Raw genomic sequence first — 26,632 nt, forward strand, 5'->3', positions numbered from 1 at the left:
CATTCATAGTAGAATACTTAGTTTCCCAAATATACAGGGCCTTTTCTTGGTTTAAAGAAAAGGCCCTGTATATTTGGCCTTGTTTATGCTTATCCCTCCATCAGGGATTCTCTTCTCAAATACTTTCCTCCAGTGGCAGTTTCCTTTAAAGGGAAGGAGGGGTTCTTTCTTTCTCTTTCCTTCCTTCTTCCTTTTTCTTTCTTTTTTTCTTCCTTCCTCTTTCTTTCTCTTTTTGTTTTTTTAATTCCTTCCTTCTTTCTTTTTTTTCTTTCTTCTTCTTTCTTTCTTCCTTCCTTTCTCCCTTCCTTCCCTTCTTTTTTTGCTTTCTTTCTTTCTTCTCTTTCTATCTCTTCGTTTTAGAAAGCTTCTAAAACTTCCAAATCTTTGGAAATTACTTTTTGTTGAAGTGCCTCTCCTCTTTGAAAGTTTACTCAGAATTCATTGTTCCCATAGCACATCACTCATACTTCTATTTAGTATTTATGCCATTCTATCTGATTAGAATGTGTTTTTAACCATCAACCACTTCTACTTACTTCTTTACAGATTTCAAGAAGCTGGTTATCTTCTTGTATTCATCTCTGGAAAGGTGTCAAAGGAGCCAACTGCAGATGGCAGAAAGGAGGAGCCATCCCTGATATCTTCCCTCTCCCCCATCCAATTCATCACCAAATCATTAAATTTCGGCCTAAATATCTCTGGAATCCCAACTGTAGCCTCATAATTATTATAACCCACAATCTCACCACTTCCCACCACAGCCATTCATTCCTCTCACTACAGTCAAGACATTCTTCTCAAATCAAACTGATCAATACACACACACACACACTGACATTTCTGACTAGGTCATCTCCTTGTAGCACAGGCAATCATAGCACCATGTGGCTTGCAAAATGGTGTTAGTGTTTGAAACCTGTCTCTCCCACAGTGCTTGGCATACAGTAGCTGCTCAGAGATGTTTCATGATTAAATTAATGCTAGGTAACATCTTATTCTTTGCATTCTTGAGGTTGTCAACTACTTTTAAAAAGTTCATTTTAGAAGTTCTATACTTCTGTTATTTTTGCAATTGCCTTCAGAGACAGTTTTCTATCTGCAAAAGAAAATTTGTCTTCTTCATCATTGTTACACTTGGATTTTTGACCCAGAGTGGCTTTACTACAATCAAAGTGTTCGATCAACATCACCTGAACACTGCTTTAAATGACATTCAGTTGGTTCCAAAAAATCCAACCCACTCCCAAAGATTAGATACTTGACAATAGATAAGCAAAAGAATTTATCACAGACTATCATAGCTAACAATTACTGAGCACTTACAGTGTGCCAGGCATTGGTGAACACTTTACAAACATTATTTCGTTTAGTTCTCTGCTATTATCATTCCAACTTTACAGATTTAGTAAAGTCAACAAACCGAAGTCAAGAAAGGTGGTTAAGAGACCGAAAGTGTGCAGCCTTTGACTGTGGACTCTAAAGAAGAGTGATTTTTTTAACAAATTTCCTTGTAATTGCCAGTGAATGAAATATTAGGTGGTGGTAGTTAGTGTCAGATTAATGTTTATCTTTGCATTTCCTGAGAATCCACAGTCTTATTTCATTATCTTTTCTTGGTTCCTGTTCAAAGTATTTGAGAACCCTTCACGATGCTGAGTCATGCTGAATAAACCTAGGAGGAGCTATTCGGAAAATAAAAATCTAAACCAGGAATATCACATGCCTTCATTATAGATACAGCAAAAAGCTCAAGGGAAAGTAAGGTTATTTCAAATTGACATAAAGGTAGTTCTGGAAGGAAAGATTAAAACGGTTTTGGTGTTCATTCTCATAAATTCAAGGTATTATGACTCATATTAATAGCATGGTAGTGAAGTGGCAATATAAAAATTAAAACATGAGGTTTTATTTTAAAACTGCTGAAAATAACTTAAAATGCAGAACATTAAAGTGAAAGTAAAAGAATTAATATAAAAAACTATCCATTTTATACTTTCTTTAATATTTATCTTTACGATAGCAAAATTTGAGGGTGATATTGGGCCCAATGAATATTCTTGCTTTTCCAGTTTTTATGTTAAAACCTCTGGGGCTGCTACACTAGACAAGCAAGAGGTTTAACAGCTGAGGGGATGGGGGACGAGGGTCAGTGGCAGTAACTGCAACACATACCCTACAGCAGCCAAAACAACTCACTCATAACATTCCCAAATCCATCCCCAGAGTAATGAAATCATACACTTAGTATAAATTTAGACACTACTTAAGGAACAAATTTGGAGATGGAAAAGTATAATCCCCAGGTTAACATTAGTACATTATGATCAACTTTAAAATCCAGCATCATTACCTGTGGATTAGAAAACAAAATTATTCGATGACTCAAGTACCCGACTTACCCATGTTTCTAGGAGTCCTGTTATTTACACTAACAACTTTTGTCTGGACATCAACTATATATTTTCTCTTAAATTCATGAAACTAAAGAAAAAGGAGAAAAATTATTTATCCCTGAGCTGCTTTACTCTCTGAGTGACAATTTTGTCAGCTCCAACCTCTATTTTCTTAAACTTATGTTTATATCTTCTCAATAAAAAGAAGGTTCCTAAAAAGCATCTATTGAAACAAGCTTTAACTATAAGAAGACACTGCTTTAAATAAATAATCCTGTAATTGGGAACAAATATATTAAAGGAAGTTTACTTTGGACATAACTTCATTAGACAGTAAGAACCACAAAATGTATTCTATAAGACAATTATTTATTCTTGTCTCTTACTATTATAATGCACATAGTAAGTTGCTAGTATATAAACAAATAAATAAAGATCATATTAAAAACAATAAACAGTGATAAGTTGACATTTGAATGTCTCATAAATAATTTCTTATTATTTTATCAAAAACTCTCTATGAAAGGTAACCACATCTTACGAAAATGAAATCCCAGAAGCAAAACAAGTCACACTATAGAATCTCGCAAAGACTAAGCAATTGGAGGTATCAGTCTCCAAAAGTGAGGGTGTGAGTGAAGCTGAAAACAGCCTCCCTAAGTCCCCCTCTATGCAGCCAAATAACTATCTCTCTCACACCCAAGCAGAAGAAGATAGAGAGTATTGAAAATAAAATATGCTGGCAGGAATGAATACAAAGAAAGTTCTTCTTTGTTCCTTTCTTCTCTCTTCCTTTATATATGGTTTGATTTACTTTTTCAGTGGTATACTTATACTTCTTTCCCTCCATCTTCTGTGTATTTACTATATATTTTTGCTTTGTGGTTACCATGAGGCTTACATATAACACCTTATATCTATAACAGCCTATTTTAAATTGATAACAAGTTTGATGTCATTCTAAAGCTCAACATTTTTACTCTTCCCTACTCCACATTTTGTTTTCGATATAACATTTCACATCTTTTTATCTTGTGTATCCTTTAATCAATTATTATAATCAGTTATTTTTACTACTTTTGTCTTTTTACCTTCATATTAGCTTAGCAAATGATTAATATACTACCTTTATTATGTATTTACCTTTGCAGTGATATTTATTCTTTCATATGTTTTCTTGTTACTAATTAGTGTCCCTTCTTTTCAGTTTAAAGAAGTTCTTCTAACAGTTTTTGTAAGGCTAGTTTCATAGTGATGAATTCTTTTAGCTTTTGCTTTTCTGGAAAACTATCTCTCCTTGAATTCTGAATGATAATTTTGTCAGGTAGAGTTTTCTTGGTTGGAATTTTTTTCCAGCACTTTGAATATATTCTAGTAACTCGTATCTTTGGTCCTGGGGAATTCCCTTTTGTTTTCTTAATTCTCTCTTTCTAGAACTTCTATTATTTGGATATCAGTACTCTAGAGTGATTCTCTTGTTTTTATATATTTCTCTCCTATTTTCCTTCTCATTATCTTTTCTTCGTTCTAGAAGTTTTTCAACATCTATTTATGATAAAACTCTCAATTAAGTGGGTACAATGGGAACGTACCTAAACATAATAAAGACCACATATGACAAGCTCACTGCTAACACTGTACTCAGTGGTGGAAAGCTGAAAGCCTTTCTCCTAAGATCAGGAACAGATAAGGATGCCCGCTATTACCACTTCTATTCAACATAGTATTGAAAGTCCTGGCCAGAGCAATTAATTAAGAAAAAGAATAAAAATAATCCACATGCTAAAGGAAAAAGTAAAACTGTTACTCTGTGCAGATGACATGATATTTATATAGAAAACCCTAAAGACTTCATCAAGAAACTATTTGAACAAATAAACAAATTCAATAAATTTGCAAGATACAGTATCAACAGACAAAAATATGCTGCATTTCTATGCACTGATAATGAACTATCAGAAAGAGAAATAAAGAAAACAATCCCATTTACAATTGTTTCAAAAGAATAAGATATCTAGGAATAAATTTATAAAGAGGTGAAAAATCTGCATATTGAAAACTACACAACATTAATGAAAGAAATTGAAGAAGACACAAATAAAATGAAATGATATCCTATGTTCCTAGATTGGAATAATTAATATTGTGAAAATGTCCATACTACTCAAAGCAATCTACCAATTCAGTACAATCTCTATCTAAATTCCAATGGCAATTTTCAAAGAAATAAAACAAGTAATCCTAAAATTTGTATAGAACTACATAAACCCTGAATAGCTAAAGCAATCTTAAGAATGAAGAACAAAGCTGGAGGCATCAGGCTCCCTGATTTCAAACTATATTACAAAGCTATGGTGGAACAGAATAAAGAGCCCAGAAATAAACCCACACATGTATGGTCAATTAATTTACAACAAAGGAGCCAAGAATATGCAATGGAAAAGGAAGGTTTTTAAGAAATTGTTATAGGAAAACTGAACAAAAGAATGAAAAGCAACTACTATCTTATACCATACACAAACATTAACTCGAAGTGGATTCAAAACTTTAACGTAACTCCTAGAAGAAAATATAGGCAGTAAGCTCCTTAACACTAGTCTTGTTGATGATTTTTTAATCTGACACCAAATGCAAAAGCAACAAATGCAAAAATAAATATGGACTATATCATACTAAAAACTTTCTTTACAGTAAAGGAAACAACAAAAGAAAAGGCGACCTACCGAATGAGAGAAAATATTTTCAAATCATGTATGTCTGATAAGGGGCCAATAACCAAAATATATACAGAATTCATATAATTCAATAGTAAAAAAAAAAAAACTAACTAAAAAAATGGATGAAAATCTGAACAGATATTTTTCAAAGAAGACATAGATGGCCAAGAGGACCATGAAAGAATGCATCACTAACCACCATGGAAATGCAAATCAAAATCATAATTAGATATCACCTCACACCTGTTAGAATGGCTATTATCAAGACAAAAAATAACAAATGTTGACAAGGAGAAAAAGGAAACTGCACTGTTTTTTGGGAATATAAATTGGTGCAATCACTATGGAAAATAGTCTGGAAGTTTCTCAAAAAATTAAAAATAGAACTAACTTATGATCTAGTAATTCCGTTTCTGGCTATTTAGCTAAAGAAAATGAAAACACTAACTTGAAAAGATATATGCACCCTCATGTTCATTACAGCATTATTCAAAATAGTCAAGATATAAAAAAAGCTAAGTGTCCATCAATAGATGAATGAAAAAAGAAATTGTTGTACATATGTACACACACATGCATGCACACACACACACATAGAATATTACTCAGCCTTAAAAAAGAATGAAATCTTGCCATTTGGGACAATATAGATAGACTTTAAAAGCATTATGCTAAGTGAAATAAGGCAGAAAAAGACAAATACCATATGACTTCTATTATATTTAGGATCTAAAAAACAAACAAACAATAAAAACTCATAGATACAGAGAACAGATTGGGTATTGCTAGAAGAGGGGATTGGGGTTGGGAAAAAATAAGTGAACTGTTTTTCTTTTTTTTTTAGTTTAAATAGTTTAATTTTTTTAAAATGGGGCAGGGACCTGGAGAGAGAGAGAGAGGGCTACTGAGAGCCCTCCACAAAGGAATAAAAAAATGAACCATGTCAAATCATTGTGAAATTTCAGAAAACTGAGGTATAAAGCTTTTAGAAAGAGAAAAAAAGGTCATGAAAATGAACAGAATGAGAACATCACTGGATTTCTCACCTGAACCACAGATGTTAGATGATGAAACAATGCTTTCAAAATTCTAAGTAAAATGATTTCCAACTTAGCATTTGATGACAAGCCAAACTATTCTTTTAAATGAAAGTAAAATATTAACATGTTCAGAGGTGAAGTTTTAAAATAAATAAAGTACTTCCCATGTATCCTTTTCTGGTAGTTAGGAAATCAAGAAAGAGGAAAATATCAGATCAAATCAACAGATGATGAAGGCAAATGCCGGGACCATAGCTAAGTAATGGCCCAGAGAGCAAGGAATCCTGACTGTACCCAGAAAGCAAAGAGCTCCAAGAGGAATGTCTTTTAAAAAGAATGTGAAAGATTATCTAATGTGTCTGAACATGTTAAGATGATTGTGATTGCATCAAAGAGCTTAGGGATAAATTAGTAATGTATAGATAAAAAAAAAAAACTAAGTAATTGGGGGGGGTGGGAGCTTTGCAATCAACTCTAGGAAAAAGCAGCTACTCAAGAAAGGAAATGTTACCTGTTATACCTTCCTAAATATAATATTGCAAACACCAAAAGTTATGATTAACTATATTGAGAATATAGGAAAGTAAATGTAACATCAGGAGTAAGTGGTAGTAAAAGCACTAAATTAAATCATCATATTCCATAATAGGAAATCAATAGATGCTATCTAATATGGAGAAAAATCAGAACATAACAGCATTATACTAATATTCAGAAATATAAAGATATATATAAGATTAAACGGCTAAAATATCTCTTGATATCTGTTTCATTTGTTCCCTGCTGTCCAGCCACTCTGCACACCTTAATTCAGACACTCTTCATTTCTTTCTGGATGAAGGCTTCAGCTTCCTAACTTCTTCCTTCCCACCAGCCCATGTTGGCACTGCTGCCAGAATAACCTTTCTAAAACATTCATTGCATCACGTCACTCTCCTGCTTAAAATCCTTCAGTGGGATCCCAATGCCATCTGAATCAAACATAAACTTCTTCCCATGGCCACAAGCTGGCCACTGCCTGCCTCTCCAGCTTCATCTCCCTCCAGTCTCTACACCCAGCCCCCAGCTTGACCCAAACCTTGCAATCTATACATGAGTCATATGAATATGCAGAAATGTTCCATATATATGATTATAGCTACATATAGGAACTATATACATAGTATATGTATAATTATATATCTCTAATATTTGGCACCTTGAAGGCACTTGGTAAATATTTATAAGAGGACAATTCAGTGTTTTCATAAAAGGCCTAAAAGTGAATTATGGATGAAAAAAATATATATATTCAATTTCTTCTAAAAGCTAGGTGAATATTGAAAAGGCAGACTTGTTTATTTAAATATTCAAATACATACTGACAGGAAATTAAGAACTTATAAATTATATTGAGAAGGGGAAAAAGAGAAGGAAAGAGTGGGAAAACAAGGAGAGAAGAGGAGTCTGGAAGAAAGCTTCACCTCAATTTTACAATGCGACAACTAAGTGAAGAAAATTTGCAAACATTACAATTAATCCGTGTGCAGGAAATTGTTCTCCATTTTTCAGAAAGTGATAAACCTAAGGCCTTATGGTTAGCCTTAAAGAATATAGGCACTTAAGTATCAGTGCTTTTATTTGTTTTCTGGGGAAAGAAGTGCGTCATTAACTTTTAAAAGCTGTCCAACCAGTTCTCAAACTAGCACCCCATCCAACAAAAGTTTAATTAGGTTTGGAGTTTTGTTTAAACTGACAGCTGTGGTTCAAAAAGCCCCCAAGGTCAGTGGTATAGTTTGCATCTTAAATAATCAAATTGCCCAAAGGTATTCTGTGGTTCTACAGTTATTTTTTATTCTGATTTGCAACATATCTAGTTAATATGTTAAGAATATGGCTTATTCAAATGCAAAATATTTTTACAGTATCTCTGAATAAATAAAAAAAAAAGAGGGGGGAGCAGTTATTCTTCACCTATTCACTAAGTAGACATCCTGCAACCTCACGGATCTAGCAGAGACAGGAAGCAGGATGTAAGCAAAAAAAGGCCTTAGAGCAGGCAAAAGAGATGTCAGCAAAGGTCCTTGCAGAGAAAACTCACACACTTTCCCATAGGAAAGCTGCAGAGGCCCTCCCTCAGAGGTTATTTACTCTCACTTTACAAACAATATTACCAGGCTTATTTATCTAGTTTCAAAGCCTAGGGCAGAATAGAAATAAGATATTAGAAAGAGAGCTGTGGAAGAGGGGCTGCTTACAGTGTACTGAAATACTGACTACAAAAAACAGAGACAGTCAGCATGGTAGAAAGAAGGAAACAAAAATGATTTTAAAAAGGAGGTCAAATATGTGGTGACAGAAAGAAATCTAACTATAGGAGGTGAACACACAGGGTAAATATATATGTGCCTTACTGCTAAAGTGTACAGATGAAACTTATTGGATTTTGTTAACCAATGTCACCATAAAAATAATTAATTAATTAGCTAGTTAATTAATTAAAAAAAAAAAAAGAAAACGAGAGAAGTCAAAGCACAGCTGAATGTAGAGTGTGAAGCAAACACTTCAATCACCCAAAAAGACCCTGGGCATCACTATATTATAGCATAGTATAAGGAACCAACATCCAAAATGGTGCCCTTTGCCCTCAAGGAAAGGATCAAGTTAGCACCCTCACTAGAGCATACCTGAGCCAGGTAATGGGAATGCAAAGAAGAACAAGTCATGCCTGTTTTTATAAAGGGAAAAGGTATTAACAGATTTTAGACAACATTTCTACTGAAAAAGTAAACTTTAAAAAGAGCCTATTTGTCCTTAAAGGACTGAACCCATAATAACTAAGAAAATTCAGCATCTAAGATGATTCATTTGCTAAGGGACCCTCATGATGGCAGTTACAATGTATTTAAAAATCTAGTAAAATATGTATTGGGTTGTAGAACCTAAACTCCACATGCATTTCAAATAGCTATTTGACAATATATAACATCAAGAACAGAAAAGTAGTTAGAGCACTTGGAGTTTGGTCTCTGCTCCTCCACTGACTATATGTGGTCTTGGCAAACCAGTTATTTCTGTGTCTTCACCTGTCAAATGACAAGTGTGAAGAGATAGTTTTGAAGTATCCACTAGTGTTTCCCTCTATCCCACATACCCAATGTTCTCCCTTTACCCAACCTGGCCTTTCTGGGTCCATGACCTCAGGTAAAATGTGCTATCACATAACATAAAGTGATAAAACAAGAGTCTTTCTCTGGCTTTCAGGTTTCAAAAACCTAGGGATCTTGTGGAACAAAAGAACATAGGACAATGATGACTGATTTGAGAGAAAGCAAGATAAATTTGTTTCAGTTAAAAACAATTGGATTCCTGGGCCAATTGTGTGATGAAAACTCAGATGCTGCTGGGTCCCTGGGCTTGGGGTTCACACCCAGCACCCCAGGGCTAAGCCCAAAGGAAATAAAAGGGAGCTGTTTTTGTGTGACTGGAGAGCAGAAAAGATCTGAAAGCACTTTCTACAGAGAAGACAAGAAGCAACAAGGCCTCAGAGAAGAAATGGCCATGTGGAAGTGTCAGAGCAGATGAAGCATTACATGATCTCGCAGAGTTTACCCTGCCCCAGCATGGCTTGAGAACAGCACAATGAATCCTGTATGCCCATGAGTGGAAAACACAGATAGGAGAGCTGGGGAAACTAAAGAAGCTTTAGAGATAGGAAGAAGGAGTAACTCAGCAGGGACCTGTGTGGACTAACAATGGAGGAAAGATCTGTCTAGCAAGTGGCATCTGTTGCCTACCACCAGGAGTAGAAGTCCAAACACTTCTGCCCATACATCTTGGTACTGGAGTTGCCACAAACAATTGAGCACTGGATGGATCGATGTTACGCAAAGAAGAGGCATATCAAGATCAGCTTTAGTAGCAGCCATCAGTCCACCATGGCCAGCAGGTCCCTCCTGACAGCCGATGCAAAAGTACTGGCCTTCACAGACCCTTCTTGTTCTGCAGAACGAAGGACTCCATCCCTTCCCTGCAAGGGACAGATATAGTTGGGGGTGGAGGGGAGGCCTGACCAGGTGCCATATGACACACACACTTAAGCAGAACAAAAAGGCACACGTTGAGTCTAAAACAGGAAAAACATTCCCCCACAAGGCTACAAGCCCAGTACAAGCTGTGAGGAACCTTTATCTCTTGATAAGGAAGTGTCCCAGGCTCAAGGCCCATTCTTATGGAACAAATGGGGGTCAAAAGACTGCATGCACAAGATTCCCTTTCCTAATGAGACCTAAGTAGACCACCAGATAGAAGTATGGATGTCTCAGCAGAAATCAGCATGGCACATGACCTTCAGGAACTCTAAATATTCCAGGGATGAGGAGGGAATCTCCAAATTGCCTAATCCAAATTTCTGTGGTCCTGATGAAATGGAAACTCCAAATAAAGACTAAATTGAGTTCTAGAGAAATAAACATTCTTCTTGCACATCTGTGTTTAGAGACTGAGATTCATACCCCCTACATTCTGAGACAGACTCCACAGCTATATAATCAAAAGACTAAGCCACAGAATAAGAAGAAATAATCTATGAATAACTTCATGTCAATAAATATAGGGAAACTTAGATAAAAAGAATCATTGTCTAGATATATATGTCACAAAATTGACCTGGGGGACAGAAGGAATTGATAGTCTAAATAAATTAATAATATTTAAAGACACGGAGATTTTTAAAATCTGTTTACACAAAACAAAACACCAGCCAAAATAATATTACAGGTGAAAAGTACCAAACTTTCAAGGAACAAATAATCCCTCTCTTATATAAACTGTTTTTAGAGAACAGAAAAAGAAAGCATTCAATTTATGCAGCCAGTACAATCTTGATACCAAAAATGGAGAACAGTACAACAAAAAAGTGTACACCAATCTCACATGCGAACACAAATGCAAAAGCCCTAATAAAAATTCTCAATGTATACAAACATACTGTAATATAACCAAGAATGTTTTCCCCAGAACACAAGGATAAATCAAAAGGACTAATATATCACAATAACAGATTAAGGAGAAAAAGTATGATTATTTCAATAGAAGCAGAAAAAATATTCAACAAAATTCAACACTCATTCAGATTAAAAATCTTAGTAGGCTGAGTAAGTGAACTTAATAAAGAATATCTATCAAAAAGCTCTAGTAAACATTATACTTAGTGGTGACACTAAGAACCAAGCCTTTGTTTTAAAGTCAGGAATAAAAAACAGAAGTGCTATCAACACTTTCATTAAACACCAATTTTATTAAATAAAAAATTCTACAGGCAAACTATTAAAACAAAGAAGAAGGTTCAGAAAGGCTATGGAACATAAGATCTACGTACTAAAACCAATATTGTAATGATTTAAACTGTAAATAGAAAAGAAATACCATTCACATGAGCAATAAAATCTGTAAGATAGGTATGTGTGGGTGGGTGGGTGGGTGTAGTTAAATGCTCTAGTTACAACATTATGATTAAACCTTACAGTCCTCATCTTACTTGACTTTGCAGGATTTGACACAGTTATTGCATGCTTCTGGAAATACTTTCTCCACTTGGTTTCTAAGACACCATACACCTTCTCCTGGTTTTTCTATATCTGGCTTTTCTTTGCAGTTTCTTTTATCATTCTACCTCTTCTCACTTCTTCTAAAGAAATGGTATGCCCCCAGGCTCTTAGTCATTAGATTTCTACTCTCTTCCATCTACATTTTTCCTTTGGCCATCTCTTCCAGTTTAATGAATTCAAATACATCTGATCACTAATGATTCTCAAACTTTCTAGCCCTAACCTCCCCTCTAAACCCTAAAATTATAACTTAAGTATTCAACATCTCCACTTGTCCAAAATCAACCCCACAACCTGGCTCACCTTTGGTCATCAAAATCTCAGAAAATAAAAACTATGTTCTACCAGTTAGCTTCACCCATCAAAAATCATGGAGTCATCCTTGACTCTTTTTTCTCCATGCATTCAACCCATAAGCAAACTTGGAAATGTACGCTAAATCAGATCATTTCTCACCTCTTTTCTCCACCATTGTTGTCCCAAACCACCATCATCCTTCACCTGGATTATTACAATAGGTGTAACTGGTCTTCCTTCCTCTCCCTATAATCTATTGTCCACACAGCGGTCAGATGATTATTTTAAAACAAGGTTAGATCATGTCACGCCTCTGCTTAAAACCCTCCAGTGTCTTCCCACGTTACTCATAGGGAAACCTCAAGTTCTCAGTATAGCCTACAAGACTATACATTAGTGATCCCCAGCAGGGATGATACTGCTCTCTAGGGAACATTTATAAATTGCCTGAGGGATGGAGGGAGCATTTTTGGTTGTTACAATGTGAAAGAGCTACTGGCATTGAGTGGGCAAGGAAGGACAACAGATACGCTAGACATCCTGCAGTTCACAGGATAGTACCACAAAACAAAGAAATGTCCCACATCCTGCAAAAATTTCAGATGTCTGGAAAAGCTTTCATGTGCGTGAAAGACATTTTAGAAATATATGAAACAAGAGTCTAACTCCATTTCATATATTTAAACACAAAATCTTACCTTTATTTAGCCATACTATATTTTCCAGGAATGCAACTACTGTGCAAATCAAAGAAAGATTGTACTTTGTTTTCTTGGGAACTTCAACAAGAGTTCCTTACCATTTTAGAATATCAGGAGAGCCAAAGGCAACTCTGCTACTAGTAGTTTATTCACCAGAACAACACACCTGTTTCATTCTGCATTCATCGCAGTTGCATGCAAATATATCGAAAGGATACATTAAGTTCATTTTGTAAACTTAGAACCAAACATAATTTAGCAGAGACATGTGAAACACAGGAATAATGAATATTTAATTATGTTTTAAAGTTTTAAATATATATAATTGGCAATCTATATAATTTTTAAATACTTTTTAGCAAAAACGATAATAAATTTGTCATTAAAATTACCCATAGAAGTTATTTAATTTTGAATGACCCGTTGTTTTATTTTACTCTCAAACCACAGAGGTCCATTTCTCCATGTCTTTTTGTATTACTTTTTCTGTTTTCCAGTCCATCATGTAGTCTTAGCATCTATCAAAAGATATGGCTTCCAAGGTCTTTTCAAGTTCCAGAGACTGAACATGTCCTGACATAGGTTAAGATTCCAAGTTGGAAAATATGGGGGGTTTTTGCTCCATGTCACAACAGGGATTTATTTTGACACTACACTTATAAAGAGGCCTAGTTCATTTTCTCCATTTCAAAAGTCCTTAATTGGTCATAGCATACATTCCTAACTTCAGTTTATTTCCCATTTTCTCTTATCATATACATACATGTCTGCTATTTTTTTGGTTTTTTATCATTTTAATTTTTTTCTATTATTAGTTTCAAGTATTCAGTACATTGGTTAGACATTTATATAGTTTATGAAACAATCCTGCAATTACTCTATCAGCCCTCTGGCTCTACACATAGCCATTTCATTACTGCTGACCTCATTCCCTACTCTGTGCTCCCCATGCCCGTGACTATTTATCAACTACTAATTTGTACTTCCTTAACCCCTCACCCTTTTCACCACCCTCCTCTCTGGCCATCACCAGATTGTCCTCTACATTTGTGAATCTCTTTTTGATTAGTTTGTTCTTTTTTGTTCCTTAGTTTCTGCATATAAGTGAAATCATATGGTATTTATCTTTCTCTGACTTATTTTGCTCAGCGTAGTAACCTCTAGGTCCATTCATGTCATTGCAAATTGTAGAATTTCATTCTTTATGGCTGAGAAGTATTCTATTGTATATATAAACCATAACTTCTTTATTCAATTTTCTATTGACGGGCATTTAGGTTGCTCCCATATCTTGGCTAATGTGAATAGCCCTGCCGTGAAGATAGGGGTGCATAGATCTTTATGAATTATTGTTTTGGTTTTCTTCGGATAAATATCCAGAAGTACAATTGCTAGGTCAAAAGGTAGATCTATTTTTAACTTTTTGAGGAACCATAATATCTGCACCAATTTGCAATTCCATCAACAGTGCAAGAGGTTCCCTTTTCTCCACATCCTCGCCAACACTCGATTTTTGATTTATTGATGATGGCCATTCTTACAAGTGTGAGATGATAACTCATTGTGGTTTTAATCCACATTTCTCTGATGATTAGTGACATTGAGCATCCTTTCATATGGCTATTGGCCATCTATATGTCCTCTTTGGAGAAATATCTATTCAGGTCTTCTGCCCATCTTTTCTTTTTTTATGTTCTTTATTTTTATTTTTTATATATTTTTCTTTTTTTTAAATGCCAGCTTATTTATTTTTTTCATACTATATATACATAATTTTTTAAAATTTTATTTTTTATCTCCCTCCCCCCTTTCTGGTAACCACCAGTTCATCGTCCATGTCCATGAGTCTCTGTTTGTTTGTCTTGTTCATTTGTTGCTTTTAGGTTTGTATTCCACATATGTGATATCATGTGATTTTCAACCTTTTCTTTCTGGCTTATTTTACTTAGTATGATTATTTCAAGGTCCATCCATGTTGTTGCAAATTACAGTATTTCATTTCTTCTTATGGCTGAGTAATATTCCATTGTATATATGTACCACAGCTTCTGTAGCCAATCATCTATCATAGGACACTTTGGTTGCTTCCATGTCCTGGCCACTGTGAATAATACTGCTATGAACATCGGTGTGAAAATATCTTTTTGAATATGAGTTTTCAAGTCTTTGGGGTAAATACCCAATAGAACGATTGCAGGATCATATAGTACATCAATTCTTAGTCTTTTGAGGAAACTCCATACCGCTTTCCATACTGGCCGTACCAATTTGTAGTCTCAGCAGCAGTGTATGAGGGTTCCTATTTCTCCATATCCTCTCCAACATTTGTTATTATTTGTCCTGTTGATTACAGCCATTCTAACAGGTGTAAGATGGTATCTCATTGTGGTTTTGATTTGCATTTCTCTAATAGCTAGCAATGTTGAGTGTCTTTTCATATATTTGTTGACCACTTGTATGTCCTCTAGGGAGAAGTGTCTGTTCAGGTTCTTTGCCCATTTTTTGATTGGATTGTTTTTTTGTTGTTGTTACTGAGTTGTAGGAGTTCTTTGTATATTTTGGATATTAGGCCCTTATTGGAGGTGTTGCTTGCAAATATATTTTCCCATTCGGATAGTTGTCTCTTTACCTTGTTGACGGTTTCTTTTGCTGAGCAGAAGCAATATGGGGTCTTTTGTGCTTCCATACAAATCTGATGATTTCTTGTTCTATTTCTTTAAAAAATGCTGATGGGATTTTGATGGGGATTGCATTAAATCTGTATAATGCTTTAGGTAATATGGTCATTTTAACTATGTTGATTCTTCCAGTCCAAGAACACGGAATATCTTTCCATTTCTTTGTTCTTCTTCAATTTCTTTTACTAGGGTCTTATAGTTTTCATTATATAGGTCCTTTACATGTTTTGTTTGATGTAGTCCCATTTATTTATTTTTGCTCTTACTTCCCTTGCCTTTGAGGTCAAATTCATAAAATCCTCTTTAAGTCCAATGTCCTTGAGCTTAGTTCCTGTTTTCTTCTATGAATTTTATTGTTTCAGGTGTTATATTCAGGCCCTTAACCTATTTTGAGTTAATTTTGGTCTGTGGTGACAACAGTCTAGTTTCATTCTTTTGCAGGTGGCTTTCCAGTTTTCCCAGCACCACTTATTGAAGAGGTTTTCCTTTCTCCACTGTATATTTCTGGCATTTCTGTCAAAAATTATTTGCCCATATAAATATGGGTTAATTTCTGGACTCTCAATTCTGTTCCACTAGTCGGTGTGCCTGTTTTTCTGCCTATACCATGCCATTTTGATTACTGTCACTTTGTAGTATAATTTGAAGTCAGGCAGAGTGATGCCTTCAGCCTTATTCTTTTTTCTCAGGATGGCTTTGGCAATATGGGGTCTTTTGTGCTTCCATACAAATCTGATGATTTCTTGTTCTATTTCTTTAAAAAATGCTAATGGGATTTTGATGGGGATTGCATTAAATCTGTATAATGCTTTAGGTAATATGGTCATTTTAACTATGTTGATTCTTCCAGTCCAAGAACACGGAATATCTTTCCATTTCTTTGTTCTTCTTCAATTTCTTTTACTAGGGTCTTATAGTTTTCATTATATAGGTCCTTTACATGTTTTGTTAGATTTATTCCTAGGTATTTTATTCTTTTTGTTGCAATTGCAAAAGGAATTATTTTTTCCACTTCTTTTTCTGACACTTCGTTATTAGAGTATAGGAACGTTATGGATTTTTGAACGTTGATTTTGTATCCAGAGACTTTACTGTATTTGCTTATTGTTCCTAGTAGTGTTCTTGTGGTGTCTTTAGGGTTTCCTATATAGAAAATCATGTCATCCATAAAGAGTGACAGTTTGACTTCTTCATTTCCTATTTGGATGCCTTTTATATCTTTCTCTTGCCCGATTGCACTCGCTAGGACCTCCAATGTTATATTGAATAATGGTGGCGATAGTGGACAGCCTTGCCTTGTTCCTGATCTTAGAGTGAAGGTTTTTAGTTTTTCACCATTAAGTATAATGTTGGATGAGAGCTTGTCATATATGGCCTTTATTATGCTAAGGTACTTTCCTTCTATACCAATTTTGTTAGGTGTTTTGCTCATAAATGGGTGCTGTATCTTGTCGAAGGCTTTTTCTGCATTTATTGATATGATCACATGATTCTTATTCTTAATTTGTTTATTTGGCATATCACATTAATTGATTTGCGTATGTTGAACTATCCCTGTGACCTTGGGATGAAGCCCACTTGATCGTGATGTATAATCTTTTCAATATGTTGCTGTTTTTGGTTCTTCTGCCCATTTTTTAATTGGACTATGGTTTTTTGTTGTCGAGCTGTGCGAGTTCTTTATATATTTTGGATATTAACTCCTTATCATATGTATCATAAGTGAATATTTTCTCCCATTTAGTAGTAGGTTGTTTTTAGTCTGCTATTATTTATCCTAGCATGTATTCTAGTTCCACCTTCACTACTTTTTCATTTTCTGGTCATTCTTTTACATTATGGCTGCTTATATGCATAGCCAAAACACATTTATTATCAGTAAATGCATCTAATAATTAATTTTGTATTCCAGTGTAGTCATTTATAATTTAATTATAAATTACTTTCATTTTTCTTTTATATTACAAATAGGGTATTTTATTAATTTTTGACATTACATGGATAGGTATATAATAATTATCTATTTGTTTATGTCAGGATAGTAAAAGGGGCAAAATATATGCAAATTAAATGCAATAAGAAAGGAATGTTGGGTCTAATAGTACTGAGAACCACTGTCCTGGTGGTTCTCAATACTGACTTGTAATCTGGCTTTCTGACTCATATCTCCTACCATACTCTCCACTCAAAGTCTCCCATCTTGTTGTTCCTCAAACATCACAGGAATATTCCTGCCTTGGAGGTTTCCAGTGTGTCATCCCTCGGCCTGGAATTATTTTGCCTTGCTCCATTCCTTCCTTCAAATCTCTGCTCAAATGTCATGTTCTCTTACAGTTCTTTCTTAACCATCTGGTTTAAATCTCTCTTTTATCCTGCATTATTCTTTTTTTATGCCACTTATGGCCACCTGAAAGACATTACTGATTTGTTTGCTCTTTGCTTCCTCACTCTAAAATTTGTTTACTTTGAACCCCCAAATAGCGGGGATTTCTTTTGCTTATTGCTATTTCCCAGCATTTGGTATAGTGCCAGACACAATAGGTACCCAATAAAACTGAATAGATACCTCACACCTGTCAGAATGGCTATTCTTAAAAAGTCAACAAATAACAAGTATAGGTGAGGGGGTGGAGAAAAGGGAACTCTCACACACTGTTGGTAGGATTGTAAATTGGTGCAGCCACTATGGAAAACAATATGGCGATTCCTCAGAAAACTAATAGAATTACCATACAACCCAGCAATTCAACTTCTGGGTATTTATCCAAAGAAAATGAAAACATAAATTCAAAAAGACATATATGCCCCTATGTTTATTGCAGCATTATTTACAATAGCCAAGATATGGAAGTAATATAGGGGTCCATCAATGAATGAATGGATAAAGAAGATGTGAGATATATATTATGCAACAATGAAAAAGAATGAAATTTTGCCATTTGCAGCAACATAGATGGACCTGGAGGGTATATACTAAGTGAAACAAATCAGAGAAAGACATACCACATGATTTCATTTATATGTGGACTCTAAAAAGAAATGAACAAACAAAACAAAAATAGACTCATAAAAACAAAGAACAAATTGATGGTTGCCAGAGTGAAGTTTGTGGAGGTGAGGGGAAGGTGAAGGGGAATATAGCAGATAATATTGTGATAGTGCTGCACAGTGACAGATGGTCATTAAACTTAGTGTGATGACCACACCATTAGGTATATAAATGTCGAATCACTATGTTGTACACCTGAAACTAATATATTGTTTGCAAACTAAACTTTAATAAAAATTTTTAAAACTGAACGGATAGATCCATTGGGTAGAATGTCTTAAAGGCCAAAGAATGTGCTGGTAGGAGCCTGAATCCAGCAGGTAGGTTCCAGGTCCTTTGTTACCAATTGAGACACTGCCGTCATGGTATTAAATGTTTGTGATGTTGAACATTCATTTAACATTTCATTTGAAGAAAGATTTCCACAATCGAAAAGTACTGAAAAGCCACTGGCCTTTCAGATTAGCAAAAATTCAAAAAACAGTAATGCACAATGCTGGAGAGGACATAAAGAAACAGATTGGTACTCACTATTTGTGGGGATGTAGGCGGTTCAAATTTACTTGAGGGCTAGGTGGAAGTACGTACCAAGAGCCTTTAAAAATGCAGTATATTTAACGTGTTATTTCACTTAAGATCATTTTACTCTCACAGTATTATAAGGTTAATATTTTTAACTGTAATGCACAGATGAGAAAACAAGCACCGATCACTTTAAGGAACAAATGAATTACAAATCAAGGATCCCTATCTAGATCATTAAACTGCAATTCCAGGGCTTTCTCCACCATTTTCCATAGTCTGCTAGTTCTGTTATGCTACCTAACTCCTTAAAACTAAAAATTGTTGTCACATAAAGTCTTTCAATTCTGAGTGCCTAGTACAATGCTAAACTTTTCAGATGCTCAATAAACCTTTGTTGAAAGAGGGAATAACTCTTCGAGCCAAAAAAGTTTTCATAGACGGTGCACGATCCATAGAGACTATGACAAAAGCTCTTCTCTTCTACTCTCTTCCATAGTAACAGTGTGTGAACATTGGCACACAGCTGTCCAGAATAGTGACTCCATTTTTTTTCTTTTTTGTAGCTAGACGTGGTCATGTGGGTAAGTTTTGGCTTACAAAATATAAGCAGAGGTTGTAGGCACACACTTTTCTTTTTTAAAGACTTCCTGCCGGTGTGAATACAGATTTGATGGCCAGAGTAGCCATAGTCGACCTTGAAATGACCTTTATAATGAAGGTCACAATCAGTGAAGCACTAAGATGGCAGAATACTGAATTTTTGACTCTGCAAAATACCATATCATTCGTACATTACTGTTTACATGACCTTTTTACAAGAAAGAAATAAACTTTTAAGTCACTATTGTCCAAGTCACTATTATTTGGAGTTTTCTGATTACCTGCACTCATTAGCTGCCCAGAACTAGTTCTGTTAGGCCTGCCACTTACTTCCATTTCCCTGTTACCTGATATTTCACTAAACTGATTTGGCATTGTACGAGTGACAGCCTATATGAATTATGCATTCCACTTAGCATTTTCAAAGATTCCATTGTAGATGGATATTTAATAAGCTTTTTCACTTAACTCTAAAGAGCAATAGAACAAAGTCATGCATAAAAAGTCATAATTCAGTGAACTGTTTAATAATCACTTTCCAGAATAATAATTGATTGTCAAAGACTGTACACCTAGGCAGGTCTCAACAATGTAATGAAATCGGAACAATGAAAAGTGTCTCAGCTGTCTCAATCTTTCATTTCTTCAGAACCCTATTGCCAATGATTAAGAGATGAAGAGCTTGAGACTGGAAATGTTCTTGAGGGGAAATCTGGCTGAAATGATGAGGTCTGGATTTATTATAATCTCCTCCTGTGTGCCTAATAAATTTGTAGTAAGCCAAGCAAAGGACAGGAATTTTATTTACTGTATTATCTGAGATCTAAAGAGAAGAGAGACTATTATTTTAAAAGGTGGGAAAGGGGGTGGAGGGTGCAAAGAATTTTACTTATTATCAAAACTCATCAAATCTGATGACTAGTATACTGATTAACAGTTAGCCATGTGATCTTGGCGCTCCCATAGTCTTACTTAGATAATATCCAAAATATTGGCTCTTCCTCCTGGCTTTTGGGAATTCCTGGTAAGGCCACTTACACAACTCTCCATTCTCTCAAGATGAGGGATCTTAACAACTTGATGTTGGGACCCACCACATATAATAAGATTTCAAGTATGTCAATAGTTCTTCTTCCCCAAAAGAATGGGTACGCATAACCTATACTTATTGGGCTAGACAGAAAAAGTACTTCCAGATATTTCTTCACTTCAAGAATGGCTCAAAGGTTTCAAAATAAAATAAAGCTAATAAGATGAAGTAGAAGTGGGTCAGTCTGTCACTCTGCCTTTATTTGACAGGGGATGGCAGAAAATGGAGATTTTATCTATTTATATTAACAGCAACCTAAGTGGGTAGAATCAATGGTACCTGAGTGAATGCAAATTGTTAGTGATCATATAACCAACAGCTTAAGTCATCACTACGTGTAATTCATCCCACCTGTATCCTTTCACTTCACACACAATGTTGTATCTCATCGAGTCCCATCACACATCCACTATCTCTACTACCACCACAGGGCTCTGTGAGCAGTAAATCCTTGCTTCTTGCTGCCCTTCCCCAGGTCTAAGTGTGCTGGACTCAGAAGTCACCAGCAAGAGGCTTCTCAGAAGAGAGTGTGACGATCTTCCCACTAATGCAGAGTCATCACAAAGGTATGAGAGGGGAGAAGTTACGGTGAGAAATAATTCTGGATATCTGGAGTCTAGATCTTAAGACAGTGAGAGATAAAAGGAAGGGAAGATGGGGGAAAAGAGAAAGGAAGTGCCATTAACATGATGTAACACAAATAAAAACAATTCTGGTCTAGCCAGGAGAACTAAATGGGTTCTGGTCCCAACTATGCTAATTAGCTGTATGGTCTTGCAAAAATCACTTTCTCTCATTGGGTCTATTTTGTTATCTCTAATACAAAGTTAATTAGGTTACCTTCCAGCTACAGACACTATTTTAATGAGAAATTGATGAAGGCAAGGAAATGCAATGGAAAAATTTATCACCAGGACTCTGAAAGTTATTTTCCATATAATAAGATCACAAAGTAAAACGGATCAAAGGAAATCTATTAAATGAGAATATATTATTTTTAGTTTCAATGCAATAGACTAAGAATTTAACCTTTTTCCTCCTATGCTTAAAAAAGGCATAAATATAATATATATGGCTAATTTTGGCAAGCCATCCTTCTCCACTATGATGAGACCAAGATTCAGCACACTTTGCAGTAGACAAAGGAAACTGCATACTTGTAAGAGAATATTCCCCCAAAATGAAATATATATTCAGCACAACTAGATAATGGGCTATATTATCAGTCTATCAGACCGCTTTCACTTGGGATGAGATGCTTAAACGTGATTGTGGTTGGCTAGTTCTCAAGATTTTGATTTTGCTGTCAAGACTGTTTATCTACCCATCCTTATTAAAAGCCACATGTTTACCTACTATGCTCTAAAACAAGCATTGTAAAGAACACATCTGCCTAGCTTCAGGCTGTTTACAGCTACAGAATGACAGACTTAAGTCGCAACCAAATACTGTACTTTTCAATAATAAAAAACAAACAGTACAATAAGTCAGTGAAGTGTAACCTAACTGGAATATTCAGTTGGTTCAATCTGCTGTCAAGGAAGCCATATTATTCTAAGCCCTGATATCAACTTCACATTGTAATAAAACTTCTAAATTGTATAAATTCTTTCCTCTCGTTTTACACAAAATAGATGAAAGTTATGATTTGAAAATATCACAAAAATTACCCTTATAGTAGACTAAAACTCTACAATGTGAAGGTGGCATAAATTATGCAATTTACAGCCTAGTGCCCACCTCACCTTCCACTGAAGGAGATTCTACGTTCTGGGATCAGTCCTTAAAATTTAAAAGCATTACAAAGGTCTACATTAGGAAATCAAAGTTAAAATTCGGTTATGTATTGAAATAACAATCAATGAAGGGGAAATGCTTTTATTCTAAATATCCAAATAACTGTACCTGAAATAGCCAGAAAAAGCTATTATTTTGCCAACACTTCAAAATCCTTCACCTTACCTCACATGTACTAAAACTCTGGTATATATGAAGATGACTCACTTTCAAGATTCCAATGCATTTGTCCTTTATGGTCTAAATTAACAAAATTTATTACACAAACAGGCAAAAGGAAAAACTCATTTATGGGCATTGTCTATACTAAAAAAAAAAATACATCTGAATTTTACAATAAATAGGCATCTCATTTTTCAAGAAACCTGTATTTCAATCTTGAAAGAAAATCCTTGTGGAAAATAAACTGCACTTGTAACCAACAAAGAATAAGTTTATTTTGAAGGAACAACGTCCAGCTTGGTTGAAAATTATTACTCCAATCAAATCAGCTAAAGGAATTGGAACTTTCCTTCAAGAACTAATATAAACATCTTAATTTCCATCTTTAAAAAATTAATGAAAATCAAACACATCAACATTTTGTAATTATTGAGAGCAACCAAATATTATCTGAGAGATTTTTAAATTCTGCAGAAAAAATGTAAATTAAGACACTTCTAGGTTCACCTGTAATGCCTATGAAGGTGATAAAGCACTGCACAAAGAAAATGTGTAAAAAAAAGTGTAATACTGTGTCTGTCATTTTGTCAGCTTACGATCATTTTCTTTTTTTTTTTTTTTTATGCCTACAGCACCTGGTCTTCCTATGTGGTCTCCCATCCAAGTACTAACCAGGCTCGATCCTGCTTAGCTTCCAAGATCATATAGGACTGGGCTTGTTCAGGGTAGCATGGCCATAGGCTGTGTCTGTCATTTTGAATAGAAAGGATCTGCTTTTGAATAGAAAAGATTGCTTTTCTTTGCCCAAATCCTGGTAGGCTCTCTGATTATACCTCCAATGAGCAAAGATTGGTTCCTAGGGTAGGGAAAGATGAAATTTGAAAAGCAAAGACCCAAGAAAATGTTTAATGCTATGGCATAATATGCAGCTATTTAAAAGAATAAATTAGAAGATATACATATTTGATATATGTCCATTGATATGTATCAAAAGTTGCAGAATGTGTAGCATATGTTGTTTTTGTAAAAAAAAAAAAACCCAATATGTGTATGTATATGTGCACATTTGTACTAAAGAATTAAGATGTCAAAGGATAAACAACAATAAGTATTGGTTACTGTTTGGGAGCTAAGAAAGGCTTAGAAGAGAATATATTAGTTTCCTTGTGTTAAAGAGTGTGATAACATTTTAAAATTTTTATTTTGAGATAATTGTAGATCCATATTCACTTGTATCAAATAATACAGGGGTATCCCATTTACCCTTTACCTAGATTTCCCCAATGGTAATATCGTGCAAAACCATAACACAGTACCACAACCAGGATACTGAAACTGATACAGTCAAAACACAAAACATTTCTATCACCACAAGGATTTTTCATGTTGCCTTTCTAAAGCCACACATACTTCCTTCCCACCCTCCTCTACCCCAAGCCTGTCTTTAACCCCTGGCAGTCGCAAATCTGTCCTCCATTCCCATTATTTTGTCATTTTAAGAATGCTGTATGAGTGGAATTATATAGTATCTAACAAGATTGGTTTTTTTGCTTCAGCATAATTTTCTGGAGACTCATCTAGGTTGCTGCAGGTATTGGTAATTTATTTCTTTTTATTATTGAATAATATATCCATTTACTCCATGAAGGACATCTGAATTGTTTCTAGTTTTTAGTTATTTAGTAATAAAAGCTGCTATGAACATTCATCTCAAGTTTTTGTTTGAATACAAGTTTTCATTTCTCTAGGATAAATGCACTCCTTTACCTGTCTTCCACAAATTTGGACACATTGTACTTTTATTTTAATTTAGTTCAATGTCTTTATTTTAAGTTCCCTGAGACTTCCTTGTTGATCCATGGATTATTTAGGACTGTATTGTTTAGATTCCAAGTGTTGGGAGATTTTCCTATTATCATTCTGTTATCGATTTCTAGTTTGATTCCATTATGGTCAGAGAACACACTCTGTATGATTTCTCTTAAATTTACTAAAGTTCATTTTTACAGCCCAGATGTGGTCTCAGTATGTGCTCCATGGAGAGTTTACAAAAATGTGTATTTGCTCTTGTTCTATAAATGTAGATTAGATCCTGATGGTTCATGGTGTTGTTGAGTTCTTCTATGTGCTTGGGGAATTTCTGTCTAGTTTCGCTACCAATAGTTAAAAGAAGAGTATGGAAGTCTTCAACTACAATTATAGATTTGTCTATTTCTCTTTTTAGTTTTACTTCAAATATTTTTCAGGTCTATTATTTGGTTCATAATACTTAGAATTGTTTCATCTTCTTGGTGGATTGATCTTTCATCATATTGTAATGCCCTCTGTGTCTCTAGTGATTTCCTTTGTTGGAAAGTCTACTGTATCTGAAATGAATATGGCCATCCTGCTTTCTTTTGATTAATGAGTGTATGATATAGTTTTTATCCTTTACTTTCAACCTGCATATACCATTACATAGAAGTAAGTTTCTTGTAGACAATATATTGCAATCCACTTGCAAATCTCTTTCAATTGGTGTATTTGGACTATTTATATTTAATGTAGTTATTGACAGAATTTGAAGCTGCCACTTTATTTTGTTGTTGTTCTTTTTATTTTTTTCTATTTACTTTTACCTCCCTTCCAATGGGTTAACCATTTTTAGAACTCTATTTTAATTTGTCTGTCATTCTTTTTAATGAATCTTTGTATAGCTTTTTTATTCATTGCTCTAAGTATTAAATTATATATACATAACATCACAGTATATGGGTATTGTAATTTTCCAATTAGAGTGAAGCACAGAATCCTTACCTCCCTTTACGTCCATTTACATTCTCCCCTACTCATAATTGTCTTAAATATTTCCTCTGCATACATTTAGAACTACATCAGTGTTAAAAATTTAGAATCAACTATAAACACAATTTATTTTTTCAATTACAGTTGACATTAAATATTATTCTATATTAGTTTCAGGTGTACAGCACAGCTGAACATTTATATAATTTACGAAGTGATCCCTTGATTAGTCTAGTACCCATCAAAGTAATACAGTTATTACATTATTATTGACTATATTCCTTATACTGTACTTCACAGCCCAGAGACTATTTTGTAACTACCAGTTTGTACTTCTTAATCCCTTCGCCATTTTCATCCAGCCTTCCCAACCCCCTCTCATCTAGCAACTATCCATTTGTTCTCTGTATCTATGAGTCTGTTTCTGCTTTGTTCGTTAATTAATTTTGTTCTTCAGAGTCCATATATAAATGAGACCACGTGGTATTTGTCTTTCTCTGTTTGATTTATTTCACTTAGCATAATACTTTCTAGGTCCATCTATGTTTTTGCAAATGGTAAGATTTCATTTTTTATGGCTGAGTAATATTCCACTGTATATATGTACCACATCTTCTTTATCCAATTGCCTATCAATTGCTTCCATACCTTGGCTACTGTAAACACTGCTGCAGTGAACATAAACCGTCAACAAAATGAAAAGACAACCTACTGAATGGGAGAAGGTATTCACCAATGATACATCTGATAAGGAGTTAATATGCAAAATTGATTTTAAAAACTCATACAACTCAACACCAAAACAAACCAAACAATCCAATTAATGGGCAGAGGACTTGAATAGACATTTCTCCAAAGAGAACATACAGATGGCCAATAGACATATAAAAAGATGCTCAACGTCACTAATCATCACGGAAATGTGAATTAAAACCACCATGAGATATCACCTTACACCTGTCAGAATGGCTATCATCAATAAATCAACAAACAAGTGCTGGTGAGGCTGTGGAGGAACAGGAACCTTCCTGCACTGTGCAAAATGGTGCAGCCACTATGAAAAACAGTACAGAGAACTACCTTAAAAATAGAACTACCTTATGAACCAGCAATTCCACTGCTGAGTATCAATCCCTAGAAATCCAAAATACTAATTCAATAGACATATGTATCCCTATGTTCATCAAATACAATTTAGAAAGCTCAAGAGG

General features: G+C 34.7%; 1 protein-coding gene and 1 pseudogene across 1 annotated transcript in view; both read right to left on the reverse strand.

The window, feature by feature from the left end:
- The window catches only part of LOC120597848 (uncharacterized), a 119,354-nt gene that overhangs the window by 70,519 nt on the left and 22,203 nt on the right, over positions 1–26,632 (reverse strand). The window lies entirely within an intron of this gene.
- Positions 23,261–23,379, reverse strand: LOC120598029 (uncharacterized; annotated as a pseudogene).

This window comes from Pteropus medius, unplaced genomic scaffold (assembly GCF_902729225.1).
Source record: "Pteropus medius unplaced genomic scaffold, Ma_sr-lr_union100, whole genome shotgun sequence".
NCBI lineage: Eukaryota > Metazoa > Chordata > Mammalia > Chiroptera > Pteropodidae > Pteropus > Pteropus medius.